The sequence below is a fragment of the Melanotaenia boesemani genome, chromosome 1 (assembly GCF_017639745.1).
Source record: "Melanotaenia boesemani isolate fMelBoe1 chromosome 1, fMelBoe1.pri, whole genome shotgun sequence".
Lineage (NCBI taxonomy): Eukaryota > Metazoa > Chordata > Actinopteri > Atheriniformes > Melanotaeniidae > Melanotaenia > Melanotaenia boesemani.
The window spans coordinates 39,962,892-39,970,042 of NC_055682.1; the positions used below are offsets into that span (position 1 = coordinate 39,962,892).

General features: G+C 39.3%; 1 long non-coding RNA gene across 1 annotated transcript in view; it reads right to left on the reverse strand.

Moving 5' to 3' along the window:
* Positions 1 to 1,792: 1,792 nt before the first annotated feature.
* The window catches only part of LOC121639526, a 16,186-nt gene continuing 10,827 nt past the window's right edge, over positions 1,793 to 7,151 (reverse strand). Inside the window, exon 3 of the long non-coding RNA XR_006010182.1 lies at positions 1,793 to 2,165. This is a non-coding gene — a long non-coding RNA (uncharacterized LOC121639526). The remainder of the gene's footprint in view (positions 2,166 to 7,151) is intronic.

Genomic DNA, 7,151 nt, shown 5'->3' on the forward strand with positions numbered 1-7,151 from the left:
CCTGGAACTTGGGAAGAATCATCAAAGTTATGCCAGACACTAACGGAGTTGTCAGAAGCACCGAAGTCCAGACAAAGACCAGCATTGTTCATAGACCCATAACAAAACTGTGTTTACTTCTGGGAGAAGAATGAAGAAAGAAGAAGCCTGGAATGGAAACAGTTTGTAAATACCTGTGAAGAAGAGTTACAGTACCTCAGTTAAAAATGAAAACAAAGGTTTGAGAAATGTTAGTATGATATGAATGGCTCTGTGTCTTTCCACTTGGCTGTTTAAGACACTCATTGCACCAGTTGGGTTAAATTACTTGTTAAATTGTTAAATTATCCAATAGGAGGCTTATACCTATTTGCTTAGTTAAATCAATTTAATTCAGCTTTATTTGTATTGTGCCAATTCACAACTTCATCTCAGCACTATTTAAGGAAACCAACAGATTGCATTGAACTTGACTTCAAATCAATTCCTCATCCTGAGCATGCAAGAGGTGACAGTAGAAAGGACAAGCTCCTTTTTAACAGGAAAGAAAACCCTCTGGCAGAACTCAGCTCAGGGCCAACAACAGAGCATACGATAAATGGACCGATGAGGAGGTCAAAGCTCTTCTAACCGTCTACAACAGAAGATATTCAGAGAGGTTTTGAAGATTCGCAGTGGTTTGTAAAAATATTTGCGATGATCAGTTCTCAGTTAGAGAATGCGGGGATTTATCATAACGCAAAGCAGCACATGTAGAAAACTCAGACAAGACTACAAATAAATTAAGGACCACAACAACCGGAGTGAGACCAACTGAAAAACCAGAAAATTCAGCACCTTGGACCACCGACATGCCTACTCAGACAACGCCGCAGCAAATGGCCGCTGTGTGGGGCTTCTGGAGGCGATCATCCAGTAAAAACAGCGCAGGAGTTTTAAGGTTAGTAAACAGGACAAGAAGCGTTAAAGCTTCTGTATGAGTTGCTCTCAGATACCACCCAAACAGCTTAGCTGAGCTGCTTAACCTGTGTGGCACCTTTTTTTTGTATATAATCTGGTTTTGATCCATGTTTACTTCATCAGACAGAGCCGAACAGCTGCCACCAGCAGCCCTCGCTGCATCGATCAGGTAAAGAAATGCACATTTAATGCACATAAAAATCTCTGCCCTTGATTTTATGGAGATAAGAAAAGGTAAATGTAAACAGACCATGTATGCTTATTTACAGATACTTGTTTAAATGGAAAAAGGGGAGCTGATAGAGCCACACAGAATTGATTGTAATAGCATCCTCTGTCATTTCAACTGGATTTAAACTTTTTTTTTATGTTTAATTCTAGTTGAAATGACTGCTATCACAACTTGGGCACACCTGGACAATTGAGAATTTCACACTATATATTATAATGAAAGATTGGCTTTATTAACCATCCCTCATATTTATAACTTGTGTTTTATTCTAAAATATTTATCCATTCAGCAACTACCAGAGCCAGCGTCAACCACTCTCAACCAGCACCGGCCAGCACCCTCTGCCACCCTGGACCTGGTAAAAAAAATAAAAACATCCTATTGCATTGTACATGCATCTTGTTGAGTGTCACTATATTACAATTCAAAGTATTTTATTATAGTTGCTGTGGGTTAAGTATTGGTCTCCATCTGTCTCCACCCTCCCATGTTTTTTACATGAAATACAGTGCATCCGGAAAGTATTCACAGCGCTTCACTTTTTCCACATTTTATTATGTTACAGCTTCATTCCAAATTATATTAAATTAAGCTCTTACCTGAAAATTCTACACACAATACCTTATTATGACAAGGTGAAAAAAGTTTTTTTGAGATTTTTTGAATTTATTAAAAATGGAAAACGAAGAAATCACATTTTCATAAGTATTCACAACCTTTGCCATGGAGCTCAAAATTGAGCTCAGGTGCATCCTGTTCCCACTGATAAGCCCTGAGATGTTTCTACAGCTTAATTGGAGTCCACCTGTGGTAAATTCAGTTGATTGGACATGATTTGGAAAGGCACACACCTGTTTACATAAGGTCCCACAGTTGACCATGCATGTCAGAGCACAAACACCAAGCATGAAGTTGAAGGAATTGTCTGTAGACCTCCGAGACAGGATTGTCTTGAGGCACAAATCTGGGGAAGGATACAGAAAAATTTCTGCTGCTTTGAAGGTCCCAATGAGCACAGTAGCCTCCATCATTCGTAAATGGAAGACGTTTGGAACCACCAGGACTCTTCCTAGAGCTGGCCGGCCGTCTACACTGAGCAATGGGGGGAGAAGGGCCTTAGTCAGGGAGGTAACCAAGAACCCGATGGTCACTTTGGCAGAGCTCCAGCATTCCTCTGTGGAGAGAGGAGAACCTTCCAGAAGGACCAGCATCTCTGCAGCAATCCACCAATCAGGACTGTATGGTAGAGTGGCAAGACAAAAGGCACATGGCAGCCTGTCTTGAGTTTGCCAAAAGGCACCTGAATGACTCTCAGACCATGAGAAATAAAATTCTCTGGCCTGATGAGACAAAGCTTGAACTCTTTGGTGTGAATACCAGGCGTCATGTTTGGAGGAAACCAGGCACCGCTCATCACCAGGCCAATACCATCCCTACAGTGAAGCATGGTGGTGGCAGCATCATGCTATGGGGATGTTTTTCAGCAGCAGGAATTGGCAGACTAGTCAGGATAGAAGGAAAGATGACTGCAGAAATATACAGAGACATCCTGGATGAAAACCTGTTCCAGAGTGCTCGAGATCTCAGACTGGGGCGACGGTTTATTTTTCAGCAGGACAATGACCCAAAGCACACAGCCAAGATCTCAAAGGAGTGGCTTCAGAACCACTCTGTGAATGTCCTGGAGTGGCCCAGCCAGAGTCCAGACTTGAATCCGATTGAACATCTCTGGAGAGATCTGAAAATGGCATTATATTACAATTTATCAACTTTTTAAAATGCAGCATATCTCAGGATGAAGTTTATCATGTTTAACGAAGGTCCAACATCAAATACTTGTGGACACTTACAAAAGTACACACCTTTAAACATTTCACAGTTTACAGGTGTAAACTGCTTGTAACTAGCTGGCAGAGCACACCAGGAACCAGGTGAGGCTGGTGTTACTAATCTCCAGAGAGGCACATGCAACACAAACTCAAAGTGGTGGTGGTGCCGCCAAAAATAAACATGGACTAGTTTTTCTGAATCACTCTGACACAGGAGTTTTGAAATATTAGATAGGTGGAAGAAGATGGTTCTAGAAACCTGTTTTCTATGGTCAACTAGTCCAGACCAGAGTCCAGACTAAACATGGAGAAGCAGCATTTAGCTGTTATGCCACAAACAAATGGAACAAACTGCCAGTGGAGATTAAACTTTCACCAAATGTAGACATTTTTAAATCCAGGTTAAAAACATTTCTTTTCTCATGCGCCTATACATGAAATCTGCATGTTAACTTTTTTAACTTATCTTGCTTTTAATAATTTTAATGTAATTTATTGTTTTATTGTGATTATGTGTTGATGCGTTTTACTATTTCTAAATATCTGTAATGCATTTGTTTTATGTAAAGCACTTTGAATTGTCCTGTACATGAAATGTGCTGTACAAATAAACTGCCTTGCCTTTATCAAAGCAAAATATTTTTTAAATATCAAAGGGATAATCTAATTTGCATACTTAAATGACAACATAAATCTCTATGGCAACGGAACATTCCAAGAACAGGACAGCGTGTTCTATTGTACAGAGTTCCATTTCAGTCGGACACCAGACCAGGAGAAAGCACTAACTTTATTTCAGAGCCTTTTGACCAACAATTTTGTAAAACAGCGACACTCATGGATTTTCTAGGAAGGAAAAACATTTTCCTGCATCAGCAGAGATTTGAGAATCAGCCTGTTTTTGACTACAGTGTAAGTAACCAACTTCACCCTCCTCCCTATTGTGAGAAAAATCACGTTTGTTTTAGGGATAAATATAATCCAACACCCATAAGGATTGGTTTACTTTCAGGCAGGTAATTTTTTTCCTTTGAAACATAAAATTAAAACACACACAATATATATTAAGAAGAAAAAAAAAGGAAAAACACATTTGCAGACCAGAAATAATTTCTGTATCACGTAACTTGTCTCAGATGAAGAAATGTAAAATTGTGATGCTTGTCAGTTTTTTCTACTATCATTCTAAGTACAATACAGAAATTAGATAATGAACTGTTATCCTATTTTTAATTTTGGTTTAGGAAAATTAAAATAGGAAAAACAAGCAGTGTTTCTGTTCTTTTATTTTTACTTTGAAGGAAGGAATTAACTGCCTGCAGTACAGCGATCAGATCGTAAGATCACAAATTACAAGCAAAAACAATTCACTCTAGAAATTAGAGTTAACATTAATTAAAGGCTGTCATGATCATAACAATATGTTTTAGATTAGGTTAAAGTAGGAAATTGGAAAACATACATATTAGTGCTGTTCTTGCAATTTTAGCCAAGAATTAGTTTAGTTATTCCACATCTGTACAGTTAGATGTTATTGTGTTACTTGCATAGAATCACTAGTATTAATCAACTAGTATTAATATTAATACATCAGTATATATTAGTATATAGAATATTAGTATAGCATATGTAATTATTTCCAACTGGCTCAACTAACGTGTCTGTTTTACAGGAACCGAAGACTAAAAGCAGAACGATCTTTGCAGACATGAAGTCCAGGAGACTGGAAATTGAGAAGGCTGAAGAGATTCAAAGAGCTGCAGGAAGTCAGCATGCAGAGGGGTGTACGCTGCTCAACAAGCCCACAAACACAATGTTATGTGAAGACTGGGCATTTGCATCCACCAGAACACCCTCCCAACACCTCGCCCCTCCACCTTCTCCATCGCCACACCATAAATCTTCTGAGAGACCAGCAACAATTAGACACAACTTGTATGGAAGTCCTTTAAATGTGGAGGAAAAAAGATACACCCCTAGTCCTCCTCCTCCATCATCACTTTTAAGATGGAAAAGATCTTGTCTGCCAGGTCTAAAATTAGGAACAGGTAAGTTCGCAGTTTCTAGTCTTTAAGATTTCCTTCACTGGTTTCTCCAGACATTTTCTGACACATTTGATGCAGTTTAAGGTGTGAATAGAACAGCTACATTCAACTATTGCAGTGGACCACTTTCTGGCTTGCGATGCTATTGTGTTGCTTATTTTGTGGAAGCAGGTGATGTGGAAAAATGGTTTGTGATGGCATTTTGTAGTTTTGTGTGATGAAGCCATTGTATGGTTGACAACTTCTCCTCTTTTCTCGGTGCCGTACTGTCGTTTTTTCTTTTGGTGTCCTTGGTGTCTTCATAGTTGTTTCTGTAATATGATAACTTCATCATATGAAGATCTTATCCTCTGGATCATGCTATTTTGTAGTAAAGTACTTTAAGCTAGTGGTGTGTCAAAATACTTTCAGGTAAAGAAGAGCTCTGGACATCAGCTTGATGTATAATATAAAATTATGGTTTATTACAAAAAGTGACATCTTAAACAGATATGCATCTCTGTGAAGTCTCTGGCCAAAATAAGTGTTTGGTCACCTACAAACAAGCACGATTTCTGGATCTCACAGACCTGTAACTTAAAAATTTGTTCTGTCGTTGTGAAACAAAACTTCCATGTTATAAAATGCATTCAGATAAATAAGGAGCCAGTCTGCTGCCAGCATGTAGCAGTCAGTGTGAAAAGTAGCTTTGATCCTTCATTTCAGCAGAGCGGGACCAGACTGGAGGCTGGAGGTTTAGAAGTGAATGAAACACACAAGAGGAGGATTTCCTTTTTTTTTATTTATTCTTACACAATGCCTTTTTATTATGGCCCAAATTTCTATCCAGACATATAAATCTTGCATATAACTCTTCTTTTTCATCTGACTGTAACTCTTTTTATGAGGGGCCATTTGAGACATTATTCAGAATTACCCTCTCACAGACACATGTGAAATTTAAGTCATTCACACATTATACTGAAACCTCTCATATACTATACTGAAACTGCCTCTTATATACTATACTGAAATTTCTCTCATTTACTATACTAAAATAGTATATGATATACTATTAAAAAATAAAAAAATTTATGCATGGCGGTGTGGTGGTTAGCACCGCAGCCTCACAACAAGAAGGTCGCTGGTTCGAATCTCGGCTTGGGGGAGGTTCGTACCTTGAGGGCGGTGACCTTCTGTGTGGAGTTTGCATGTTTCTCCCCCTGTATGCGTGGGTTCTCTCCGGGAAACTCCCGGCTTCCTCCCACCATCCAAAGACATGCATGTTAGGTTAATTGATTACTCTAAATTCTCCCTGCGAGTGTGAATGGTTGTTTGTCACCTATGTGTTGGCCCTGCGATGGACTGGTGACCTGTCCAGGGTGTACCCTGCCTCTCACCTGTTAATGCTGGGATAGGCTCCAGCTTACCCGCGACCCGTAATGGACCAAGCGGTACAGGAGAATGAATGAATGAATACTATACTAAAATGCTCTCATATACTATATTGAAATGCTCTCATACACTGTACTGAAATCTGCTCTTATATACTATACTGAAATGCTCTTAAACACTATACTGAAATCATTCACACACTATAGTGAAATTTCTGAAATTGCATTTCACTAGTATGTATGAAAGGAATTCTGAATGGGTGTGTGAGAGCAGATTTCATTTGAAAAATCATTTCAGTTGAAACGGAAGTCACATAGTAGAAAAAAAACAGGAGTGCATTTCCAGAACAAACCGAAGAAGAAAGAGTGGAGAACATCGTGACAGATGTTTTGCGGAAGAATTATGCTGATTAATGTGTTCAGTTGCCTGGAAGTAATCTCAGTGAAGCAGCTGGCCATCTTCAATACTATTCTGGCCTCAGCAGAGACTATTAAGGGTTAACGCGACATCAGCTGGACAACCGACAGCAGGAAGTCTGAATGGGGACATGCTAACTTGCCACCTAGCATAACTCGGCCATTGGGACTATACAGTGCTTAAAACGAAGACCTAACAGCACTGTGAGGCATATCCTGAAGAATACTCCAAACATAGGTGAAGAATATGTTGTCCAGGTCTTCCTTTGACAGCACTGCATATCTTAAGGGCCGAGTTATGCTAGGTTGGCTAGTT